General features: G+C 43.0%; 4 long non-coding RNA genes across 6 annotated transcripts; 2 read left to right on the forward strand and 2 right to left on the reverse strand.

The window, feature by feature from the left end:
• Positions 1 to 215: 215 nt before the first annotated feature.
• LOC134618157 (uncharacterized) lies at positions 216 to 6,825 on the reverse strand. The gene is made up of 6 exons (XR_010091817.1): positions 6,775 to 6,825; positions 4,703 to 4,811; positions 4,518 to 4,584; positions 1,833 to 2,025; positions 1,540 to 1,658; positions 216 to 1,440 (listed from the first exon to the last, which is right to left on the reverse strand). It is a non-coding gene; the product is annotated as an uncharacterized LOC134618157 (long non-coding RNA).
• Positions 6,826 to 8,745: 1,920 nt separating this feature from the next.
• LOC134619560 (uncharacterized) lies at positions 8,746 to 12,189 on the forward strand. Its single transcript, XR_010092010.1, has 3 exons — positions 8,746 to 8,888; positions 9,437 to 9,525; positions 11,541 to 12,189. It is a non-coding gene; the product is annotated as an uncharacterized LOC134619560 (long non-coding RNA).
• A 1,479-nt stretch (positions 12,190 to 13,668) lies between these two features.
• LOC134618978 (uncharacterized) lies at positions 13,669 to 16,582 on the reverse strand. Its single transcript, XR_010091946.1, has 2 exons — positions 16,494 to 16,582; positions 13,669 to 14,770 (listed from the first exon to the last, which is right to left on the reverse strand). It is a non-coding gene; the product is annotated as an uncharacterized LOC134618978 (long non-coding RNA).
• A 1,105-nt stretch (positions 16,583 to 17,687) lies between these two features.
• Positions 17,688 to 24,822, forward strand: LOC134618768 (uncharacterized). 3 transcript variants are annotated; one of them, XR_010091927.1, is made up of 10 exons: positions 17,688 to 17,814; positions 18,076 to 18,138; positions 19,807 to 19,932; positions 20,039 to 20,157; positions 20,324 to 20,421; positions 20,868 to 20,976; positions 21,095 to 21,161; positions 23,655 to 23,847; positions 24,022 to 24,140; positions 24,240 to 24,822. It is a non-coding gene; the product is annotated as an uncharacterized LOC134618768 (long non-coding RNA). The 3 variants fall into 3 exon arrangements; XR_010573378.1 differs by lacking the exons at positions 17,688 to 17,814; positions 18,076 to 18,138 and adding an exon at positions 18,159 to 18,425; XR_010091926.2 differs by lacking the exons at positions 17,688 to 17,814; positions 18,076 to 18,138; positions 19,807 to 19,932 and adding an exon at positions 18,162 to 18,425.
• The last annotated feature ends 465 nt before the right edge of the window (positions 24,823 to 25,287 follow it).

The following is a 25,287-nucleotide window of genomic DNA, read 5'->3' on the forward strand; positions in this document are numbered from 1 at the left end:
TTTTGTTTGAAAGGCATCAACAGAAAAACAAACACAGAAAAAAGTGATGAGGTGAAGAAAGACACAATAAGTCTGCTGTCGTTTTAGATGTCACCAGCTACTTTGTATAGTCCTATATCTCTGATATTAAAAAATTAAAATGAGTTAAAATACACCTTTTTTTTGATAGAGTTCAGATGGATGCCTAGCATGACTAATGAGTAGATCTCCTCCAAAAAAAACAACAGACTTCTAATTCACTCAAACCACTTTCTAATAAAGAGGAAGCACTAATGTAACTCACCTCCTCAGTGGAGGTGCAGGGGTTACATGTTAGGTCTCCTTTTCCTTTCATTTGGTTTAATATGAGTGGAACAACTAAACCGCACAGACTTTATCTGATCAGTTAGTTCAACCTTTTATTAATATGTGCAAAGAGCTGCAAACAAATACATATACATTGCAAACAATAAATACACAATCCAAAATAAAAACACCTCTGCAAATGAAGTGGAAACGTTTGCTCTGGCAGCGCCTCGCATCAACATGTATATGAGGTACATTGCACTTTTGAGACTTGATCTGTGCATAGGTGCATCTTTGATGTGCAGCTCAGAGATCCACAATCCAGCACGTTTCTGTTTCTCTGACTGTCAGGCTGGCTGACCCGAGGTCACGTCAGAGCTTTATTTTTTATCTATATGTAACAGACAGCTGAACACGAGTACTTCACTTCAGAGATTTCAGCCGACGCTGGTGTGACAGCGAGGGGAGTCATGGGACTACATCGTAATCTGTCCTGCGGGCCATTTAAAAGCAGCTTTGCTGGCTAACCACTGCCGTCAAAGCAAAAAAACTAAAGAAACATTGCACCTTCATTCTTTTTTCCTTACGTCCTTCTAACCTTTTCACTGTGTTTTCTTTGCGTCTTGACAACAAGAGTGTAAAGTTAATAGCAGTAAATGTCAAGGCTTCTGATTCTCAGTGAGATAGAGCAAGCTAGAGGAGCAGAGAGGAATGTGTTAAATGAGGGTTAACTAACACACTGATCCCAGAACACACCCGATGTACAAATCAAGTTTTCTCCTTAGTTCGTTTTCATCCTCCTAGTCCTCCTCCTCCTCATCTCCTTGTAACCTTGTTTTTATTCCTTGGGATGAAAAAGCAAAAAGGGGCCCAAATCTACTCCTGCAGGAACAATTGGTCATTGTTTGTTTTTTTAAACTGCTGAGATATGAAGCGATCCTCGCTTGTTTGTCTCTAGTTAGTCTGCAGTTTTAATGTTAACACAAATGCATGAGTATTTTACTGACTCACTAACTGACACTGGCACTATTGGGGGTTTAGAGGCGGCGTATGTACACAGATTGAGGAGGATCTACGTATGACGTGGACGACAGTGGAACCGCTCCGCCCGCTCAGTTCTTCGTCAGGCCGCTGCGCCGCCTCGCTAGCTTAGATCTGCGGGGAGAGTTTTATGTTGTGAGGAGAAGGGAATGTTTTTGAAGGGTGCAGAAGCTGCACGTTTGACTGTGGTGTGAGAGGAGCGTGTGTGTGTACCTTATCCTTCCTGCTAGCAGAGGACTAAAAGCGTACAGCCATTCGTTCATGTCTTTCTCGTTGTTGGCCTGCAGGAGGATGCCTCGATGTTTTGTGTACACTGCAAATGTGTTGGGCATCTGAAAAGAAAACATCACATTATATTCATGTTCATTCAAATGATAAATCCCAGTCCATTTGCCATTTCATCATTCAATGTGTCCAAAATTGGCCAACGTGCACCAAAACCATTTGAATGAATCTCATTAAAAACAAACGTGTTACATCGAGCCTTTCTCTATCCTGCCTCAAACCTTAAGCATGGCCTGCTGGTCTTTGCTGTATTCCACCTGTGCTGTGGAGAGGTTGACGGCGCCTCGCTCCACGGGGTCCTTGTCGCTGTTGTAGATGAAGACGTAGGGCCGGCGAACAACCACAAAATGCTTCACCTATGAGTTAGAGCGAGGCTCCACGAAGCTTAGAAAACCCTTCTTGGACACAACAGATCTGAAAAGAAGAGATTTGATTCATTTATTTTTTTTTTTAAGAGAGTGCTTGTTTTTCTGAGGAAGAAGCAGAGTTGGTTTGTTTCCAGCTGAAATCATCCAGGTTCAGGAATTTGAATCGATCCACATCATTTCTGCTTGAACTAGAGAACATGAGTGTCGAGTATAGAGTATACGAGTATAGACAGAAAGAGGAAAAGTTAGTTTAACAGCATTATTTTTTATGAAGTCCTACTTGGTGCTAACATTACAGGGTGTCTGTTTACAGCAGTGTGTCATGTTGCTAAAAAAAAAAGTGAGTGACGTGAGCAGAGTTCTGACATATCAGGAAGTGAACACAGTGACTGAAGCGGTGTTCACATTCATCCTTGAATCATGACAAAACGTGAGGAATCGCACTGAGGTGAGACCTTGACAACAGATAAATCAGGAGCCACAGAGTGTCAAGTGTCAGCCGACACCAATCGGGACAATGATAAGAGAGAAATTCATTTACAGACACGTGAAAAAGCAGTCTAAGGTTCTGGATCTAGATTATTACAACACATCATTATTTATTTAAAACAACCCAAAATGCACAAATGACTATAACCAAGTACATGTGACCTGTGAGTACCTGTGATTCAGCAGCTGATGGAACCAACTTTAGCAGCAAAAACTTGAGGTAATCGTTTTTTATTAGTGTTTCACAGCAGTGTGGACGGATTTGTGGCCCATTTGTCTTTACAATGTTTCTTCGGTTCATTGAAGTTTGCAGATATTTATTCATTCACAGCTTTCTTAACGTTCAATCATGTTGAAGTCTCAACTTTGAGCCACTGCAGCATCACTCTGTTGTTGCTTTGCTGCTGCGCTCTGGAGTCACTGACCCAACGATGATCTCATTTGACTCTAGAGTACTTCATGGCTCACTCAGTGACCTAGACACTTTGCAGGTTCTTTGGCAGCAAAAAAAGCCCAAATAATCATCACGATTTATTCATAACACACGTGAAAAGACCCAGGAAAACCGAGTTAACGATAAAAACGATAACAAAATAACGCTGAAAACTGATAAAAACCCTGAAAACCATACATTTCACACCTGAGCCTCAACTCTTGCGGCCCGGTACCAAACGACTCACGGACCGGTACCGGTCCGAGGCCCGGGGGTTGGGGACCGCTGATCTAGTGCATTTGATTAGCACTTGGCTAATACTGACCCTCTTAACTAATTATGGAAATAGTCTTGGATGTACTTAGTTTTTTAAACATCTGAATTTCGGCTGAGTGTTTGTTAAATAAATAATGACGTGGTATAACGTGTTATGTGTTGTTCATCTGAGGTTGCATTTACCTCATATTAAGACCTACTAAGGACCTGATTTATTTTTAATTATGTCCTAAAACATAAAACCTGAGAGCTCACATAACTGCATATGCTCAGAATATATACAGCACACATGGATACAAATGACTGCCTTGCAGCAGCAATCTTAAGACCATCACTATGAGCTCTATACAAGGTTACACTGTTCCTGTTATTAACAGCAGGGGGCACTATCAGCCACAGACTGAGAGCCAGATATGCTCTGCTGGTGCCTCATTGGCCTCATTGTTCCTGAGGTAAGACTCTATAGTGAGAAACAGCTGAGGGGGAAAACATTGATCTGGAAACGTCTGAGTGTTACAGAGGATATACATAGCACTGTGGTTCAGTGTCACACAATCACAAACAAATACAGAAAAGTAGTAAAAAGGGTGTTGCCTCCAAATATTGCTTTTACTGGTTTGGAGCTTAGGAGGCTTAATATCGACAGGCATGAATGAAGACAGATCAGAACAGCTGTTTGATCACAGCATCCAGTACCAACACAATCATCCACACTCAAGAGCCCTGTTGGCTTCAGAGTCAGCAGCTGAATGTCTAAAATATGAAATGTAATTTTTTGGTCCATCAGCTACAGCTACAGCATGAACTGCTTAAAGTGAGAAGCAGCCTAAAGCCCGACAGATTCATCTTTCCAGACTGAAAATATCTCGCTGCCCTTCTCGTGGATGAGGGTCACCCTTGATCCTGCAGCAAACATAACAGGAGCTCAGGATCACAGTGAGCACAGCTAGAGCAACATTACGCTTTAAAAGAAGATATTAAACTGTGTACAAAGGAAGCAGTTACCACTGAGTGAGTAAGCGGGCGATCGTGGCTCAAGAGTTGGGAGTTCGCCTTGTAAACCGGTTCGAGCCCCGGCCCGGACAGTCTCGGTAGTTGTATCCTTGGGCAAGACACTTCACCCTTGTCTGACTACTGGTTGTGGTCAGAGGGCCCGGTGGCGCCAGTGTCCGGCAGCCTCGCCTCTGTCAGTGCACCCCAGGGGGGCTGTAGCTTGCCATCACCAGTGCGTGAATGTGAACTGGATGTGTAAAGCGCTTTGGGGTCCTTAGGGACTAGTAAAGTGCTATACAAATACAGGCCATTTTAATAAGAAAACAACATGTGCACCAATCCTGTACCTGGTGCAGCAGGTAGGTACCATGGCAGGGCAGGCCTCCACTGTGATCCACGATGGCTGGGATGCACCTTTGCATGGAGGGAGGAGGAGACACAGCATCCCAACTTATAATATTCTTCATGGAGATCATTTTTATGGTTCCTTTAAAGCTTGTGCGTGAATATAACACTCCAGGTGGATACTCACTCTCCAGTGGGCTCCAACTCGCTGATCTCAAACTAGACCAGCAGGTCGTACTTGCTGACACACTGACCCAGGTTGGATTTGGTGATGGTGTTCAACTTGGTGGCTGGAACTGACACACACACACACACACACACACACACACACACACAGAAGCTCAATGTTATCAAGCTGAAAATTTTCTGAATTGAAGAGAAGATGAATAAAAGTGAGGAGTATTTACTACATGCTTTGGGTGACTGAGGAGATGCTGAGGAGCCATTTAGCCCTTTAACGTGTGTTTGAACGAGCTGACGGTTCACTCGTTAAGCTGAAAGAAAGATGCTTTAATCACAGGAGTCACACATGTGTCCACTGTACCATCTGGGAACTCTTCTTGTTTAGCACTCGTAATAACACAAACACTAAATCCTCCTTCTCTTGTGCTGTTTTGTAGCAGTGTATACACCTGAGACTGTCACCTGTCTGTCTGTCCTGCACTCTCTCTCTGTTTCTTTCTCTCTGATTGTGGAATAAAAGTATGAACATGTATTTATAAGTTACACTTGTGTTTGAATCCTGCAGCTTATCACACATTTGATTTCCATGTGTGACAACTGCAAGTGTCCAGAGTGAGGACAGACTGAGGGACCCACTGCTGCACATCATCTGTGAGGCTTTGCACCCCTGATGATCCACCAGGACAAACTCAGCAGTGTGTGAGGAAGAGGAGGAGGAAGAGCCAGCAGCAGCTGACAGATGGAGAGAATAGACAGACACTACTGGTGTCTGTCTAGACCACTGCTAGAAAAGTTTAAAATAACTAATTGTCTGTCCTGAATCAGTCTTATTAGGTAATGTTCAAATAATGTTATCATTCCAGTGTTTTCAGTGTGGGGGAAAGTACTCAGGGCCTTCAAGTTACACACTATGAAAGGCAGAAACAAGTTTAATATTCAGAAACCTAAAGTATGTATCAGCAGCAGAATGGACCTAAAAATAAATGTTTGTTTCAGTTCTATGAAGCTTTGAGTATTTTGGATTAGTAGTACTGCTGTGTTTGTTGCATCATATTGCTGTAACTGTTTATATGCTTTATATATTCTGAGGTAAGTTGATCTATAGTGTAACATCATATTCTATAAGGATGTTATGTGTTTGTATACTTTCTGCCCAGTTTGACCCATTTAGCAGAAGTCAGCCTGTTTAAGGCTCTGTTATCTATTCTGTATGACTTAAAGCAGTTATGACATGGTCTGATTTTCTCACCCAATGAAGGAATATTTAATATATCAGTCTACTCTGTTTATTAGAAACAGTTTTCACAGCTCGTACATTTTCTTTTTACACATATATGTAAGTATTCAGCCAAATTTAGTAATGCCAACATATTAAACTAACAACATTTGTCTCTTATATATAATACACCTATATATGCACTGTCAAAGATATTTGTCTTTGAGTGAAGATTTAAGGTGATAGGACTTATAAATAACTGGAACTTGAATCTTTACTGAAGCTCAGTATTTGACAGAGTTCATTCACATGAATTTCACTCACATGTGCTGTACCAGTGTACCTGCACATGTGATGTGACAATAGAAGTGATTTGGTTTGAGAGTTCAAACTCACTGCTGTAATAACTTATAATAATTAATATAATAACTATAATATTGGCCATATCATATTTACACTGACTTTAGTCTCATGAACAACATTAACTAATTGTTATTTACTAGCTAATCTTAAATGACCGTTCAGTAGATATGAAGGCCAACAATCATGTTTTACAGTCCTGTGGTCTCAGCCTCAGATACTTATTAAATCACACAAAGCTCGTGTAGAAACAAACACACGAACAAAATATGTTCTCCTTCATTTCTGTCAAACAAAGCTGTATGAAACGTTTCCAGCGGTTGGTGTTATGGTTGCTAGGCAACCTGGGCAGCGCGACGGAGGCTAGACTGTCCCATTTCACGAGCCTAGCGGTCTTTGAGTACACGGCCCTTGAGGATCGTTGAGGCTGCGTACTTTAAGGCTGCAGACCCTGAATTGGGATACAACCCCTGAAGTGGGATACAGCCTTAATCACTCACCTCTAAACAGCTCTCTTCTAGGAGACACACTGCTGGCTAACGATGTCATGTGATCAAACAGCGTAATTTAATTGGCTGAGAGCCGCTCGACTCGATCTAGTGCTGATTGCTCTGGCTTGGGTCATTTAGGGTCATCACTTTTGCAGTTGAATTTTTGCAGGTGAAATTTTTGCAGGTGAATATTTGATGGTGAATTTTTTTGCAAGGAAATTTGGAGAATAAAAATTCAGTGTTATAAATTCAATGTCTAAAAATATATATATATTACAGCTACACCTTATATTTTGTAACTGTGTAATGTGTTGTGTTATTTAATTTTGTTCAGTGTGTTACTGCTCTTATTGTCTCGGAGCGACTGTAACCACAGAATTTCCGCAGGGATGAATAAACTCTTCTTATTTCACTTTCAGCTCCAGCGTGCAGAGAATGTTTTAAACTTTTTCTCTGCCACCTACTAACAATAAACACAAAGAACATAAAGGCTTCCACCTGGCCCAAATGACCACAACTACGACACATTTTCAGTGTCAGTTCATCAGATGATCAGTTTTCAGGATTCAGATGTATTGTTTGGTCTATTAAATGTCACACACTTGCAAAGAACATGGTTTAATTCAAAACAAAGAGGAACCAAATTCATGAGACATAAAACAGCTTCAGTCCACATTTCAGTCTGTTGAGGTCACTGTTGCTCTAGCGGAGGCCCTCAGCTGGAGCCGAGGCCCCGGGGATGCTGCTACGTGTTGGGCTGCTCTCCAGCTCCACTGGCTGGTCAGACACAGTCATTATCGTATAATTGTCCACCATGAGGCACGACAGGTCGTCCGACTGTCCAGGAACTTTACCAATGGCATAGTTCTTCCATGAGATATTATCAGTGCACACCTGCCACGGAGAACCTCTGAGGGCAAGTGCTCTTTCAGCCTGCACGTCTGCCCATTTGCGCTCCTCACTTGTCTCCAAGTCCATCGGTGAGGAATGCAAGGGACGGGCGTCCACTTCTTTCTGCCTGGCAACGAGCTCATCCTCCTGGCGCTCATCGGGGGCTCCTCCCAGCTGTCTGGACCAAAACTTCTGCTGGAGCCACTCCAGGGCCACCTTACATCCCTTTCGGCACCAATTCAAAGAAGGAAGCTTCTGATGCGCGATTTCGTGCCTCAGATCCACCAACCACTCGGGGATGTTCAAGTTTCTAGCCAGTCGCTTCATCGGTTGGGCCCTTCTCCCCTGATGGCAATCCGTGATAAGATTAACAAATCTTACCAGGGCCGTCCCGTACATCAGGATCAAGTCATCTCCGGTAAGCTGTCCGGACCGGTCCCGCACCTGGCAGCGCACGAGGTACGCTGTGCATTTCACGGCAACGGGGAAACTATCAGCGGACCTGGTCCTCCAAGCCCATATCCTGTCTAACGCAAACATCTGTAGAGAGGTGTCCGTGGAGTAAAGGTAGTCCCGAACCTGCTCCCACTCCGCTTTGTTAAGCCAGGGTACCACATGGCGTTTTTTCTCAGAGCCCCTTTTCTCCATTGTGCGCGGGAAAAGCCGCAGAGACCACTCGCAGATTTATATGACAGAGGATCGGAGAGTCGAGTTTTTCCGTTACTATTCCTGTGGAATCAGAACGTGCCACCTTGAAACGAAACCGAAAAATGGATTGAAACCGAAAAAAAATATTGTAACTGAAATAAATGTACTGAAAAATCTTGTATTGAAACCGAAAAAAAAAATGATAGTGAAAAACAATTAATTGAAACTGTAATTTTTTGTTTTCGCTTACAATTTTTTTTTTCGGTTTCAATCCATTTTTTTTCGGTTTCAAACCATTTTTCAGTTTCACTCTGCTGGCACTGTTTTGGCTTCCGGGGGCGCGCTGGGGGGGGATTCCGACCCACATGTATTTGCATATATTATAATACTGACCAATGACTGGAGAAAACACTGACAGCGCGGCTGCGGTCACGGACAAACTTGCTTGTTTCTGTTTGGGAATGGCAGATGCTGAGAGGTCCAGCGTTTACATTACCGACTATTTCAAAGTGACAGCCTGAGGTGTTCTTCAGTAAATTGGACTACCGGACAGGAGGACCTGAGGCCCCAACGCAATATTTTTGGTAAGTTAAATGTGTTTGTAAGCTAATCCGTAATTTAGGTTCTTAGCTAGCTACTAGCTAGCTGTAGGGGAAACTTGTTTTGTAAAGTTCGTTTAGCTAACCCCTGCAGGTGAATGAATTTACCCTGACTAAAGAAATCAAGAGAAACGCACCGGGCTGCTTAGTGACTAACCACGGTTACTGTACTTTTATTATGAGTATTATACTGTAAGAGCAACAGGCTGGACTCTGCTTCTGCTCCTGTGCAGAGCTGATTATTAAATATGTGCAAACAGCAGCATGTTTTCTGTCGCTTTCCACATGTGGAAGGACATTAACACCAACTTTTAAAAACCTGGCACTTCAGTAACCCCTCATTAGTCAATAGCTATGGATTATTGGCTCAAGAGTTGGGAGACAATCACTTGGATTATTTTTAATGAGTTATGTTCACAAAGTCACATGTGCAGTACTCTGTACAGCTTGCATCCTTTAGGACAAATAATTTGAAGCATTAATATTTCTTGTTCAATACCACTGCTGATAACACCTCCGTATGTTGTGACCAGGATGCAGCAGCAGACTGAACCAGGACTGAAACCTGCTCCATCATCTCATCTTTGCAGATGTCCATTTATAAAGCATCAACAACTCAAAGGTAAACATGATATTAGAAAATGTGTTAGTATATAAGGCCTTTAAATAAAAAATAAACAGCTCATATGTCAGCTGTCGGCAGAACTGTAGGACTCACAACTTATCTCACAACTTAGACATTCACATTACTCACACTCTCATAACACATACATATAGGATCTTGGGGGTGGGCTCACAACACGGACTCCAAATTACCATCAGGGTGTACACCTCACCCCTGGCGTCGTTGCCCACCTCTCAATTTTAAATACACGTAGACATTGAGGGCTATCGGGAGGGGCTATGCGCTTACCTGCTGCTCTCTGGCAGGTAGCTCCATGCCCTCCTGGGTTTTAATTGCACCTTAGAACACATATACATCAACACTACATATGAGCGGGTAGAGGGAGGTTTGGAGTCTTCTCACACCCCCGGTCTCTGCGGCCTGCTGGAGCGGGGGGGCTAGGAGGAGGAGTTGGCCGTCCGACTGGGGTCTGGTGTGTGGGGCCTCCCTGCTGCTGCGGAGTCGGGGCAGTCTGCTTCTCCCCACTGCAGGGAAAAGGGTAACACCACCTGGGTCTGGGTGCAGTTTCCCCCTCCAGGGGCAAGGGTACCTAGACCCGGTTCTTAGAGTACGCTTGGGGAGTGTGATTGTGTGTACAGCGTCTCTTTATGTCTGTCTCCACGTTGGTTGAGTGTGGAGTAATTACCTATGAGAGCATGAGGGTGGGAATGGATGTTTGTATTTGAGTGTGCCTGTATGTCTGTGTCTATATGTCAGGTTGGGTATCAGACGCCACCTCTCTGGGGACATCTCAGGCCCTCCAAGGTTTGGAGGCCTATCTCCCCCCACCACTTCCCCTGCCGGTGGCAGACGCCCTCAGACATCGGTGCGTTGGTGGTTCTTTGTGTCCGGGGGTGGGCGTCCGGGTACACACCGGCTCACTCCTTGGTGGCTGCTTGTCGGGGCCTGGAACCTGGGGCTCGCTCGGGCCACTTCGGGGGTGGGGTGTCCTCGGCCTCTCGGCCTGGGGCTCGGTCACTCAGGCACAGCTGGCTGCCGGCGGAGCTCACGGGCACGTCACTGCAACCCCCCCTGGCTTCTGCTCCGCGGCTGCTGAGTGATCCCTCATCTGGGACTCTCCTCAGCTCTTTCTGGGACAGTGGCGCGGCTGCCCCTCTGTTGGTCTTCCTTGGTCTCTTGTGTTCTGGGGGCCTCTGGATGTCTGGAGTTTTGATCTCCTCCATACCTGCTTCATGCCCTGGAGGATGGGACTGTGGCCCCCCACACCCTCTAGCAGATCATTACATTAAGGAACCTTTTAAATACAAGCGCGCTCATGCTCACAGGTGTACACACAGCTGATCACACACACAAACTACACCCTTTTTGGCTCCTACCTCAAAGCACACTGTGCGCTGTCGATCGTACGTGCTGCACAATAATGTTTAATATTGAGTATTTAGTGTTATATTCCCATATATCATTCTGATGTTGTTTATTCTATTACTCTCGTTTTCTTCTGCTTGTTTTCTTTTTTCTTTCTCAACAGGTGATCCAGGTGATCGATATATGTATTTTTTGTCTGCTTATTTTGTTGGTTTTTGTTTTTTGCCCTTTATCCCCGTCCCTCTTCTCCGCTGTTTTGTTTTTTTGTTGTTTTTTTTTCCCCCTCTTTCTTTCTCCCTTTTTCTTTTCCCCTGTCCCGTATCTAGCAAGTAAAAAAAAAATAAATAAATAAAATAAAATAAACAATAAAAGGTAAATCAAATGGACCATTACGGCAAGGCTGGGATGGTCCATTTGGTAAAGTAAATCCGTTGGGCATCTTTCTTCGCCTTTAGACAATAATTCTGATGGCAAAAGAACCAAACGGGACAGGTTTTATAAAAAAAAAAAAAAAAAAAAAGAACTGTAGGACTGAACAACTTCAGATCCCGAGTGTGTGAGGACAGGGAAGGAATCAGCTCTATTTCAGATTTGAGAGATAAACTTTATATTTCAGTTTGATGATTCTGTTCTCTTTGTGATTACAGGAGCTGCCCTCAGATTCAGACCTCAGCACCACCCAGTGACAGCAGACAGATCATCCAACATGTTCACATGTTAACTGCAACATTAACTGAAGAAAACAGTACAAAGGTTAAAGTACCACATGTGCTGTCAGTGAAAGCTGCAGCTGTTTTATTGATAAATTTAAAGACAAAAAGTCAAAAGGATTAATCACTCATGTAACTGTGTCGCTATACATCAGCATTAACAGGACCTCAGTTTGGTGTTTCAGAAAACTGCTGATCTCAGACCTGCACAACTTCTGTTTTAAACACTGAATGTACTCAGCTACATGAAGAGCACATGATGTTTTCTCTGACACAATTAAATAAAACCTGATTAAAGTCAAAGGTTGTTACTTGTATTTGAACTAAAAACTTGTGATCTGGAATTCTTTCACTGTTTTTTGACAATAGTGTGTTATTTATCATAAAGTAATTCAGAGTCATTCATACCAGAGTAACCAGAGAGCACAACATATATTTAACTTTCTACAGGACTTAAAGATATTATATTATGTAAAAGTCCAGACCCTCTGAGGATTATCTGAGTACTTCTAACATTACACAAAGCAAAGGTCTCCATCAGTGTTCATGAAATGCTGGGTTTATCCCTCTTGTGAGGGAGCTGCTGGTGAAGATCACGAGTCCTGCTTGATCCTGGCGATGAGTTTCAGTCTTCCTGGTGTTTCTGAAATGATGCCTCTCACTGTGGGTCAACAGAACATCTGGCACAGGACAGCTGTAATGAAAGAAATTGAAGAAGTTTTGAAAAAAAAAAAATCTTGGAAATGCCCTATATGTGAGAAGCAGATTTTGTATTTACTTTTCTTTTGCCAATCAAGATAACTAAAAGTATAATTTTCACCATACAATTACTAACCTTGTCACTCCTGCACTGTCTGTTTTGGGCTCTGGGCCTGTCCTTCCCAGCGCTCATGAGACTGCTTTTGGTGTACTGTGGTATGAGGTGCTAACCTGTTGACAGTGTTGGGAAGGTTAATTTTAAAATGTATTCCACCAAAGATTATAGAAGTAATGTATTCTGAATACTTTACAACTACATGAATGTACTATTGCTGTGTGATTTATTACTATTACTGAAGGCTACTCGCCATACCAATAGCAACTAGATGTTTAAATCTTAGAAGTCTGTTGTTTTTTTGGAGGAGATCTACTCATTAGTCATGCTAGGCATCCATCTGAACTCTATCAAAATAAAGGTGTATTTTAACTCATTTTAATTTTTTAATATCAGAGATATAGGACTATACAAAGTAGCTGGTGACATCTAAAACGACAGCAGACTTATTGTGTCTTTCTTCACCTCATCACTTTTTTCTGTGTTTGTTTTTCTGTTGATGCCTTTCAAACAAAACTAGCCGTGATATTTCCCACCTTCCCCCTCTGAAATTTAATATCAGTTAACCCCAGATGTGTCATGCAGATATCCTAATTCTGTGTATGGTAATCTTGCACCATTGAACTGTTAGTGAATGAGGCAACAATAAAAGTGGGAAACGTGCATTAGCAGATGAAGTGCTGCCTGCTTATTTCCTGCTTTATGTGAGCTTCTGCTGTAGTTTATTATGTGCTTTTAGTCCCAAGAAACCAGCCTTTTACTGTGGCGCACAATAAGATCTTCTGATGTTTGGTGTCATCTTCCTGTGATCTCCTGTGGACAGGTGGATTAATTCACTTCAAGTTTATGTATGTAGAACCAAATCACAGCAGGGGCTGAACACTGTAAAGACTCTAGAATAATTATGGAGGCACAACATTTAAAGCTCCAGTCCTTCTATCCCACATACCTAAAAGTTAGTTATATGATAAATAGCCCCGTGTTTGTTTACTTGATTTGTAAAATGCAAAGTGGTGACTTTTTCTTTTCAAGTACGTCCTCGTATGGAGACATGTTTCTTTTTAATGGCATAAAACAAGTCATTGTTTACAAAAATGTACATTTTATTGGGCAGAATGAGGTAAACAGTGAAGAAAAGTATGAGAAAACAGAGCATAGGATCTCCGGAGACTGTGGCAACTAGAATTATTGTATACATGTGTGTGTATTAAGGACTGACACAGACAAAGAACTAATCATACAATGAAGCAATGTCATTTTAAAATGTTTATTTATAAACAGGATAAAACCATTCAAGTATTGAGTCATGAATAAAACAGCACCCTCTGATCTGCTAATTGGGAAACAGAGGATGTCAGTGTGTTTTTCAGTGCTAGTCCAAATTGAGTGAGAGGACTTTACATTTGAATAGATTCGATTACAAGTTATATTTGGCTTTAATTGAATGCAGTTCAGTTTGATTTAAATCAAGCCAATTCACAACATATAAACTTGAAATATATGGTAAGATAAAGGTTGTGCAATAATACAGAGAAAGCCCCAACAATCAAATGATCCCCTATGAGCAAGCACTTGGCAACAGTGGGAAGGAAAAACTCCATTTTCGGCAGAACCAGGCTCAGGGAGGGCGGCCATCTGCCTCCACCGGTTGGGGGTGGGGTAAGAAAATGAAACTAAACTATAGGAAGACAAATAGGAAAGATGTTCATGATATATATGAAACTTTCTGCTAGCCCTGACTAAAATATTGTTTTTGACAGGAAAGTATTGTTTCATTCATCCATTTAGAGACAATCTGAACCATTTAAGGTGAAGGATTAAGCCTCAACCTAACCCGATTTAGTACTTTGACTTGCAAAGTACTTTTCAACTCTAATAATTGCTAAGAGTATATTTCTTATCATCTATTGGTCATCTGACCTGAGAAACTTCAGTTAACATTATAACACAGAAGTGATTGTCTGATCAGAAACTGTTTATTCCACCAGGTGGACAGCAGGAATAAGACAAACCAGATACTAAGAAATAAATTATACAATAAAATATTCTCAATATGCTAAAATTGCCACCGAGACTAGATAAGATTATTCTAAAACTGGTCAAAATACAATTCTCTTCGTGCACAAAAATCCCACCCAGTCCCACAACCCAGGACGAATATTCCTTGTGTGTTCTTGAGCTGGACAGAAATTCCTCTTGCTGAGCGGGGTCCAGGCCAGCCTCGTGCCAGGCAGACGAGGAGCCTCCTGTCCCAGTCTCGTCCGTCCACTGGGCCCATCACATCCCAGCCCAGTTAGCATTCTGCACTGGAGTCCGTCGCTCGATACCACCGCGGCTCCCCTCACGTCATCACCTGTAAGTAAAAACAAATAGGAGCCAGAACCATCATCCCGGAAGCTGCCCTGGCTTATAGCCATGGCGACCCTCTCCCAACACGGCTGCACCCACTGAACAACAGTGAGACACTACTCACAAATGCAGGCAGTGCTATACATCTGATTTAATCAGATTACAAACAGAAAATGGGATGATCCGTCACAAACTTCGACAATTTACTGTTTTTAATCCGCACAGTGATTTTGGTTTGTGCTGATATCTTTGGAAAAAGGTTTCTTGACTGACAAGTTGGGATCTAACATCACAAACTGACATCTGGTAACACGATGTACCAAATGAAAATGGGTCTCTGTAGACGTCATCGTTCCCTTGCCCTCTTTTGCTGGCCTGCTTCTTTCTCTCTCTCCTCTTTCGGTGTATGCCTGTGTTGTTGTCCGTGTGCTTGTCTTTTTTAGGGGATACTCCTCCACCTTCCTGTCCCTCGGTCACTTGTCAACAATCAGCTGATTACTCGCCTGTTCCTCATGAGGTCTTCAAGCTGGCTTCTAAACAACCAGATCATTGCATTACCAAGGTATCATGCCACAGTCATGTCACATTTTCCATCAGTTCTTGCCTTTGCTCACTCTCTGTTTCTGTGCAGACGTTTCAACGTTACGGATCTCCGCAACCTTCTGTGACAGTGTCTGAGTGTGCCTTCAGACAACCTTCACTACCTCTGCCCCGTCTCCTGGAGCCCACAGTGTTTATCCTGTATTCATAACTATCTGCAAATAAACCTCTAAAACTTTACCACAGTGTCTCATCATCATTCTGTTGTTTTCATAACAGTACACTGTAGAAATATTGGACTGTGTATTAGGTATTGAGGTCATAGTGAATGTAGTTTATTAGTGTGTGTCGTAGTATGATTTTGTTGTTGATAGGATCAATTTTTGGGGGGGATAACCGACACTGGTTACCCCAGGCTGCACTTTTTTTGCCCAAAGAGGAAGGTGGACAAGGGCTGGTTCGCCTAGAGAGCAGAACTGTGTCTCGTTTGGCTCTTGATGAAGGCGGTCACACTTTCTCCCTCTCCCTTATCTTTCCTGCTTGGCTTTCTCGTGCCTCTGTCTAGTCTTGTCTACTTGTCTCCCTTTACACTGGAAGAGTCTTACAGTCTGTTCTCAAACACCTAAAAGAAGAATTACGGATTTGATCAACTGGTCCCTGAATGCAATTGACGCCCTCTTCTCCACGAGAAGCCTGGGTTCGGGAGAGCCCCCGTGCCCTTTATTCCATACAATTATTATTATTATTCCATACAAACACTTTTGAGCATTAACCATCCGGATGGGAGATGTGCATGAAGAGGGTCACAGCAGATCTCAAAATGTCAGACTGTTACTCAAACTCTTATATCCTCTGGTGGCCCCCACCTAGCCATAAAACCAACAATCAGAAAAGCAAGGCCATGATTGTCTGCAAACAGTATTCTCTTTATAAATCAGCAGGATGGAATGTCATAAAACAGTGTAACTCGTTCACAGTAAATCAGCAGTATAATGTAATACAAATCAGTCTAATAAATCTTATAGTTGTCACCTTCTTCTAAGTCAGGAGTATAATGCAAACTAAACTACATAATGATTACACCATCTATAATAAGTATAAGTGTAATGTGGCCTACAGCAGTATCATGATTCAACCATTCTTTGATTAAAAGCATAATGTAACATATGACAGTATAATAACCTCACACTCATTAGATGCAGCACGGATGACATCTTGGAGAAGCTTGCGGCTGCTGTGAGTACTGAGACTCTGACAACATCTGACAACATCTGGGAGAGGCTCGCGGCTGTCGTGAACACTGGTGGTGAGAGACCAGTGATGGACCTTAGACGACTGTAAAATTGACATGCAGTGGTTCGCGCTAAAGAAAGAACACCACCGTTATTTCATGCGGCTACCATATCGGCGCCAGCTGCGGTCTGGAGGCTGGAGCTGAACATAGCAAACAATCTCTCCCCTGATAGCAAACTGTGTTTAGACTGTTAGACTTTTCCAAACGCCTTGGTATGCTGATCTCCAAGGCCGAGTCGGAACGGCGGGTGTGTATGTAGCTGCTGAGGGACAGAGTGCAGATGCAAGTGATTTGTGTCCATTTTGTGAGGAAACAAAGAGTTTGTGAGCAAGTCCTACAATAATAACAGTAAGATTTTGAGAAAGCCCCCCAAAATAGCTAAGTTTTGATGAATAGATTGTGTGTACAGAGCGTAAATTGAGTGAGTTAGAAGCATTTGTTGGGAGGTGAGAGAGCAGATTGAGATGGGCTGTTGAGCAGCTGAGAGAGCTGATTGTGGCAGTGTTTTGCTGAGAAGAGAGAAGAGGAAAGAAAGAGCAAGTGTCATTATTTGAAAGAGAGAAAGATGGCGGGCAGGCCGCCTTTGCGCAAAGAAAAAGGAAAAGAAAAGGGCAAAAGAGTGAGGGGCTCCGGTTCTTTAAGCGCAGCCCAGAAGCCCACTAGCTGCTGAGGGACAGCGTGGATTCGAACCAGCGACCTCAGGTGTCACACACGAGCTAGTAGCCTGGCAGCATACTTCTGCGTCACCTGCCCAAGCCGGAAGAATCGGGACATATTTGGTATATTTAAGTTCTATAAACATGCTCCTACGCAGGGGCGATTTTAGCCCATTTCTGGGGGTGCTTCAGCTCCCCCAAAATGAATCAAAGCACCCCCAAAGATTTCTTACTTCTTTTTTTTTTTTGACAATATTTGCTGTTTGTGTGACACACTACTAAAAATATAAAAAGCATACAGTACTTGGTTGAGACGGAACATTTGAACAACAAAAGTATAGAGAACCCCTCCCCCCTCCCAAAATGGTTTGTTCCAGCTCGCCCCCACTCTGGCTCTAGGGTCGTTGCTGCCACAGCGATGGTAGCTGAGACGCAGCAGAGCGGAGGTGGATTGGCTGGATTAAAACAGGACATATTAGCAGCATTTAACCTTCAGTTACTCTTTATGTAGTTAGATAGGAGTCGTGTTTCTTTTTAGCTGAAAAACCTTACACCCAGGTAACCTGCAGTGCTGAAAACGTGTTTTCCAATGATGTTTGCTACCCTACAATCCGTCCTACTCTGTAGTAAATTCTGCGACATTTGACCGTCCTGTTGCTCCCACTGAAATGTATACAGCCTATTTAAAATCTAAAACTTAAAATTGTCCGTAGCCTGCCGTTGTTACCACTGTCCTGTTTGAAATGGATACTAACTAGCTAACTGACTGAATGCCCATTAACCTTATAACTCCTGTTGTGTGTGTGTGTTTGTGTACAGAGAGACAGCCAGGTTCATAATGGATATAAGGAAGGCTTTTTCAAAAACAGGAGCCACATTCAGGTAAAAGTGTAAGAACAAATGATCCATCAATAAAGGATAATGTTGGATCAGTGTTTCAATATTTTATATCTTTTATTAGATGTTCATGTGGTTTGGTTATTTGCCTTTTGGTTGAAAGTACACTGAGAGAGGACTTTTCGTTAGTGATCTTAATAATTTTTTTTTTCACATGAATGTAATTTTTTCATCTAATTGAATACAATCTATTTGTGTATGATTGTCAGTCCAAAGAGGGAGAGAGGAAAGAGGGGAACGTGAGGAGAAAGTACAAGGTCAGGAAGAACCAGGTAAGAAAACAGACAGGGAACAGTGACAGGCAAAAGAGAAACTGAAACTGACGAAGAGAAAAAACCTGATTTTACTCATACAGTCTGGAAGTTGTGTCCTCCCTATATTAAAGCTGCTATCTGCAAAACAAACTGGGTTGAAACATTTTTGACCCTCTTTAACAACATTCCAACATAACATTATCATTGATTGGGGAGATTAAAATGAATGATATATTTTTATGTGGTTCAGCCACAACTCTACTAAAACCTCAGCCAGTAATAGGTAGGCCAACTTTTGGACTGTCCAGTTGTGTGTATGACTGCCGCATACAGACCCCCTTATCAGTGTTTCTCAAACTTTTTACAGTGCACACCACCTGAGAAAAATGTCAAGCTCTCCCAAGTACCACTATGAAAGCATGAAACTCATAAATCTTACAACACAAAATTAGTATTATTAAATTAGTATCTGCAGTAAAGATTTTTTCATACATTGTATACATTCTACCACAGGCAAAGTTGCCTCCATTTTTATAGTACTTGTTGACCACCTCCACCTCCTCTCTCTCTATCTGAACTGTCAGTGGACCTGGTCTGGACCTCCCGAAGTCCACAACCAGTTCCTTGGTCTTTGAAGTGTTGAGTTGCAGGTGGTTTGTGTGACTCCATGTAACAAAGTTTCTCACCAGACTCCTGTACTCCTCTTCCTGGTCATCCTAGATGAGGGGTAGGCAACTCCAGACCTCGAGGTCCTGGAGGTTTTAGATGTGTCCATGATCCATCACAGCTGATTTAAAGGGCTAAATGGCTCCTCAGCATTTCTTGAAGTTCTCCAGAGGCCTGGTAATGAACTAATCATTTGATTCAGGTGTGTTAACCCAGGGTGTGATCTAAAACCTGCAGGACACTGGCACTCGAGGCCTGGAGTTGCCTACCCCTGTCCTAGATACACCCCATGATGACTGTGTCGTCCACAAACATCTGAGATTCAGAGTTGTAGCAGACATCAGAGGTGTACAGGGTGGAGAGAAGAGGGGACAGCACAGTTCCCTGTGGTGCTCCTGTGCTGCTGACCACAGTGTCAGACGTGACGTCCTTCAGCTTGACGTACTGTGGTCTGTCAGTGAGGTAGTTGGTTTTTAATAGTATTCATTTATTTCTCCTCTGACTTTGGCCTGGGTCTTGCGGTTCCAGTGAAAGGAAATCTTAACGCTTCAGGTTACCAAGACGTTTTGGACCAGTCTGTGCTTAAAACACTGTGAGAACAGTTTAGGGAGGGTGTTTTTCCCTTCCAACACGACTGTGACCTAATGCACAAACATGGTCCATAAAGACATGATTGAATGTGTCTGGCATAGAAGCAGAGTGGCTTGCTTTGAGCCCTGATCTTAACTCCTAGATCACCATTGTGATGAACCAGAATGAACCCCTCAGTTTCTTGCACCGTCACAATGAGGCTTTTTCCACCGAGCCTCTGAAAAACACTGGCAAAGGAGCTCCTCTGGGCTTTTACCACATCCAGAATGTGAGTGCACACACACACATCTGCACCTACACACACACTAACTGTGCTTCAACGATTTTATTCTAACTCAGTTTGTCAAACCCTTTATTTTTATCTGTTGGAGCAGATTTCTGTCGAAGTTACAGAGTCTTTTATTGAGAACATCAAGAGCAAGCCCGTCGTGTTTGAAGTGTTCAGCCACTACCAGCAGCACCCGCTGCACCTCCATGGCCAGGACGTGAACAGGTTGGTGGGGGTCAAACAGCAGATCCAGTCATGCAGTGATAATTCATATTTAATGCAGCAGATTTTGTTAGAAATGTGTAAACGATTGTATTCTAATCACATTGGCTAATTTTATATGCATATATAAATAAAAGGTATTTTTATTAAGTCAACATTCCTCCAACAGCATCCAGGAAATACTATCCTATTCCCATCTGTTGCTTAGAAACTGTCCTGAGGAGACAGCTTCAGGATCAATGACATGTCATTCACACCAATGAAGACGTGAGTAGAGCAGTTTTCAAGTGTAATAACATTCCTTTCGATCATATTGAGTATAGACGAATGCAACTGTGAGCTTTAGCGATTAGCCCGTTTCAACAGGACCGTGATCCTGATGTGTGAGACAGCAGGGTGCTGCCACTGGTGTTGTAATCTGTGATTTAGTTCCTCCTAACATTTCAGTTTGCTTCCAGTATCTATCCTCTGTGATTACTGGCTCTATAGACAGATTTAATAGAAGTGTGTGAGCTACTGGCTCAGTATAAAGGGTCAGTAGTGTTTTCACGTCACCTATCCATCCTCCATTCAGTCACCCAAAGCATGTAGTAAATACTCCTCACTTTTATTCATCTTCTCTTCAATTCAGAAAATTTTCAGCTTGATAACATTGAGCTTCTGTGTGTGTGTGTGTGTGTGTGTGTGTGTGTGTGTGTGTGTGTGTGTGTCAGTTCCAGCCACCAAGTTGAACACCATCACCAAATCCAACCTGGGTCAGTGTGTCAGCAAGTACGACCTGCTGGTCTGGTTTGAGATCAGCGAGTTGGAGCCCACTGGAGAGTGAGTATCCACCTGGAGTGTTATATTCACGCACAAGCTTTAAAGGAACCATAAAAATGATCTCCATGAAGAATATTATAAGTTGGGATGCTGTGTCTCCTCCTCCCTCCATGCACAGGTGCATCCCAGCCATCGTGGATCACAGTGGAGGCCTGCCCTGCCATGGTACCTACCTGCTGCACCAGGTACAGGATTGGTGCACATGTTGTTTTCTTATTAAAATGGCCTGTATTTGTATAGCACTTTACTAGTCCCTAAGGACCCCAAAGCGCTTTACACATCCAGTTCACATTCACGCACTGGTGATGGCAAGCTACAGCCCCCCTGGGGTGCACTGACAGAGGCGAGGCTGCCGGACACTGGCGCCACCGGGCCCTCTGACCACAACCAGTAGTCAGACAAGGGTGAAGTGTCTTGCCCAAGGATACAACTACCGAGACTGTCCGGGCCGGGGCTCGAACCGGTTTACAAGGCGAACTCCCAACTCTTGAGCCACGATCGCCCGCTTACTCACACAGTGGTAACTGCTTCCTTTGTACACAGTTTAATATCTTCTTTTAAAGCGTAATGTTGCTCTAGCTGTGCTCACTGTGATCCTGAGCTCCTGTTATGTTTGCTGCAGGATCAAGGGTGACCCTCATCCACGAGAAGGGCAGCGAGATATTTTCAGTCTGGAAAGATGAATCTGTCGGGCTTTAGGCTGCTTCTCACTTTAAGCAGTTCATGCTGTAGCTGTAGCTGATGGACCAAAAAATTACATTTCATATTTTAGACATTCAGCTGCTGACTCTGAAGCCAACAGGGCTCTTGAGTGTGGATGATTGTGTTGGTACTGGATGCTGTGATCAAACAGCTGTTCTGATCTGTCTTCATTCATGCCTGTCGATATTAAGCCTCCTAAGCTCCAAACCAGTAAAAGCAATATTTGGAGGCAACACCCTTTTTACTACTTTTCTGTATTTGTTTGTGATTGTGTGACACTGAACCACAGTGCTATGTATATCCTCTGTAACACTCAGACGTTTCCAGATCAATGTTTTCCCCCTCAGCTGTTTCTCACTATAGAGTCTTACCTCAGGAACAATGAGGCCAATGAGGCACCAGCAGAGCATATCTGGCTCTCAGTCTGTGGCTGATAGTGCCCCCTGCTGTTAATAACAGGAACAGTGTAACCTTGTATAGAGCTCATAGTGATGGTCTTAAGATTGCTGCTGCAAGGCAGTCATTTGTATCCATGTGTGCTGTATATATTCTGAGCATATGCAGTTATGTGAGCTCTCAGGTTTTATGTTTTAGGACATAATTAAAAATAAATCAGGTCCTTAGTAGGTCTTAATATGAGGTAAATGCAACCTCAGATGAACAACACATAACACGTTATACCACGTCATTATTTATTTAACAAACACTCAGCCGAAATTCAGATGTTTAAAAAACTAAGTACATCCAAGACTATTTCCATAATTAGTTAAGAGGGTCAGTATTAGCCAAGTGCTAATCAAATGCACTAGATCAGCGGTCCCCAACCCCCGGGCCTCGGACCGGTACCGGTCCGTGAGTCGTTTGGTACCGGGCCGCAAGAGTTGAGGCTCAGGTGTGAAATGTATGGTTTTCAGGGTTTTTATCAGTTTTCAGCGTTATTTTGTTATCGTTTTTATCGTTAACTCGGTTTTCCTGGGTCTTTTCACGTGTGTTATGAATAAATCGTGATGATTATTTGGGCTTTTTTTGCTGCCAAAGAACCTGCAAAGTGTCTAGGTCACTGAGTGAGCCATGAAGTACTCTAGAGTCAAATGAGATCATCGTTGGGTCAGTGACTCCAGAGCGCAGCAGCAAAGCAACAACAGAGTGGTGCTGCAGTGGCTCAAAGTTGAGACTTCAACATGATTGAACGTTAAGAAAGCTGTGAATGAATAAATATCTGCAAACTTCAATGAACCGAGGAAACATTGTAAAGACAAATGGGCCACAAATCCGTCCACACTGCTGTGAAACACTAATAAAAAACGATTACCTCAAGTTTTTGCTGCTAAAGTTGGTTCCATCAGCTGCTGAATCACAGGTACTCACAGGTCACATGTACTTGGTTATAGTCATTTGTGCATTTTGGGTTGTTTTAAATAAATAATGATGTGTTGTAATAATCTAGATCCAGAACCTTAGACTGCTTTTTCACGTGTCTGTAAATGAATTTCTCTCTTATCATTGTCCCGATTGGTGTCGGCTGACACTTGACACTCTGTGGCTCCTGATTTATCTGTTGTCAAGGTCTCACCTCAGTGCGATTCCTCACGTTTTGTCATGATTCAAGGATGAATGTGAACACCGCTTCAGTCACTGTGTTCACTTCCTGATATGTCAGAACTCTGCTCACGTCACTCACTTTTTTTTTTTAGCAACATGACACACTGCTGTAAACAGACACCCTGTAATGTTAGCACCAAGTAGGACTTCATAAAAAATAATGCTGTTAAACTAACTTTTCCTCTTTCTGTCTATACTCGTATACTCTATACTCGACACTCATGTTCTCTAGTTCAAGCAGAAATGATGTGGATCGATTCAAATTCCTGAACCTGGATGATTTCAGCTGGAAACAAACCAACTCTGCTTCTTCCTCAGAAAAACAAGCACTCTCTTAAAAAAAAAAATAAATGAATCAAATCTCTTCTTTTCAGATCTGTTGTGTCCAAGAAGGGTTTTCTAAGCTTCGTGGAGCCTCGCTCTAACTCATAGGTGAAGCATTTTGTGGTTGTTCGCCGGCCCTACGTCTTCATCTACAACAGCGACAAGGACCCCGTGGAGCGAGGCGCCGTCAACCTCTCCACAGCACAGGTGGAATACAGCAAAGACCAGCAGGCCATGCTTAAGGTTTGAGGCAGGATAGAGAAAGGCTCGATGTAACACGTTTGTTTTTAATGAGATTCATTCAAATGGTTTTGGTGCACGTTGGCCAATTTTGGACACATTGAATGATGAAATGGCAAATGGACTGGGATTTATCATTTGAATGAACATGAATATAATGTGATGTTTTCTTTTCAGATGCCCAACACATTTGCAGTGTACACAAAACATCGAGGCATCCTCCTGCAGGCCAACAACGAGAAAGACATGAACGAATGGCTGTACGCTTTTAGTCCTCTGCTAGCAGGAAGGATAAGGTACACACACACGCTCCTCTCACACCACAGTCAAACGTGCAGCTTCTGCACCCTTCAAAAACATTCCCTTCTCCTCACAACATAAAACTCTCCCCGCAGATCTAAGCTGGCGAGGCGGCGCAGCGGCCTGACGAAGAACTGAGCGGGCGGAGCGGTTCCACTGTTGTCCACGTCATACGTAGATCCTCCTCAATCTGTGTACATACGCCGCCTCTAAACCCCCAATAGTGCCAGTGTCAGTTAGTGAGTCAGTAAAATACTCATGCATTTGTGTTAACATTAAAACTGCAGACTAACTAGAGACAAACAAGCGAGGATCGCTTCATATCTCAGCAGTTTAAAAAAACAAACAATGACCAATTGTTCCTGCAGGAGTAGATTTGGGCCCCTTTTTGCTTTTTCATCCCAAGGAATAAAAACGAGGTTACAAGGAGATGAGGAGGAGGAGGACTAGGAGGATGAAAACGAACTAAGGAGAAAACTTGATTTGTACATCGGGTGTGTTCTGGGATCAGTGTGTTAGTTAACCCTCATTTAACACATCCCTCTCTGCTCCTCTAGCTTGCTCTATCTCACTGAGAATCAGAAGCCTTGACATTTACTGCTATTAACTTTACACTCTTGTTGTCAAGACGCAAAGAAAACACAGTGAAAAGGTTAGAAGGACGTAAGGAAAAAAGAATGAAGGTACAATGTTTCTTTAGTTTTTTTGCTTTGACGGCAGTGGTTAGCCAGCAAAGCTGCTTTTAAATGACCCGCAGGACAGATTACGATGTAGTCCCATGACTCCCCTCGCTGTCACACCAGCGTCGGCTGAAATCTCTGAAGTGTTTTTAACAAACATACATTCAAAATATAATATGATAATTCTAACCGGTGATTTTAATCTGCACATAGATAATCCTTCTGACCCTACATCAAAAGAATTCTTAAACATTCTTCATTGTATGGATTTTACCCAGCACGTCATGCAGCCGACTCACAACAGAGGACACACTCTGGACCTGGTCATCACCCATGGGCTGTCCACCAGTGTGTCCTCTGTTGTTGACTTGGCTGTCTCTGACCACTACTGTGTGTTTTTTAACATCACCGGTTTTATTCAGCGGGAGACCTCGGTGCGAACTGTGAGGAGGCGCTATCTACC

Source organism: Pelmatolapia mariae, linkage group LG20 (genome assembly GCF_036321145.2).
Source record: "Pelmatolapia mariae isolate MD_Pm_ZW linkage group LG20, Pm_UMD_F_2, whole genome shotgun sequence".
NCBI lineage: Eukaryota > Metazoa > Chordata > Actinopteri > Cichliformes > Cichlidae > Pelmatolapia > Pelmatolapia mariae.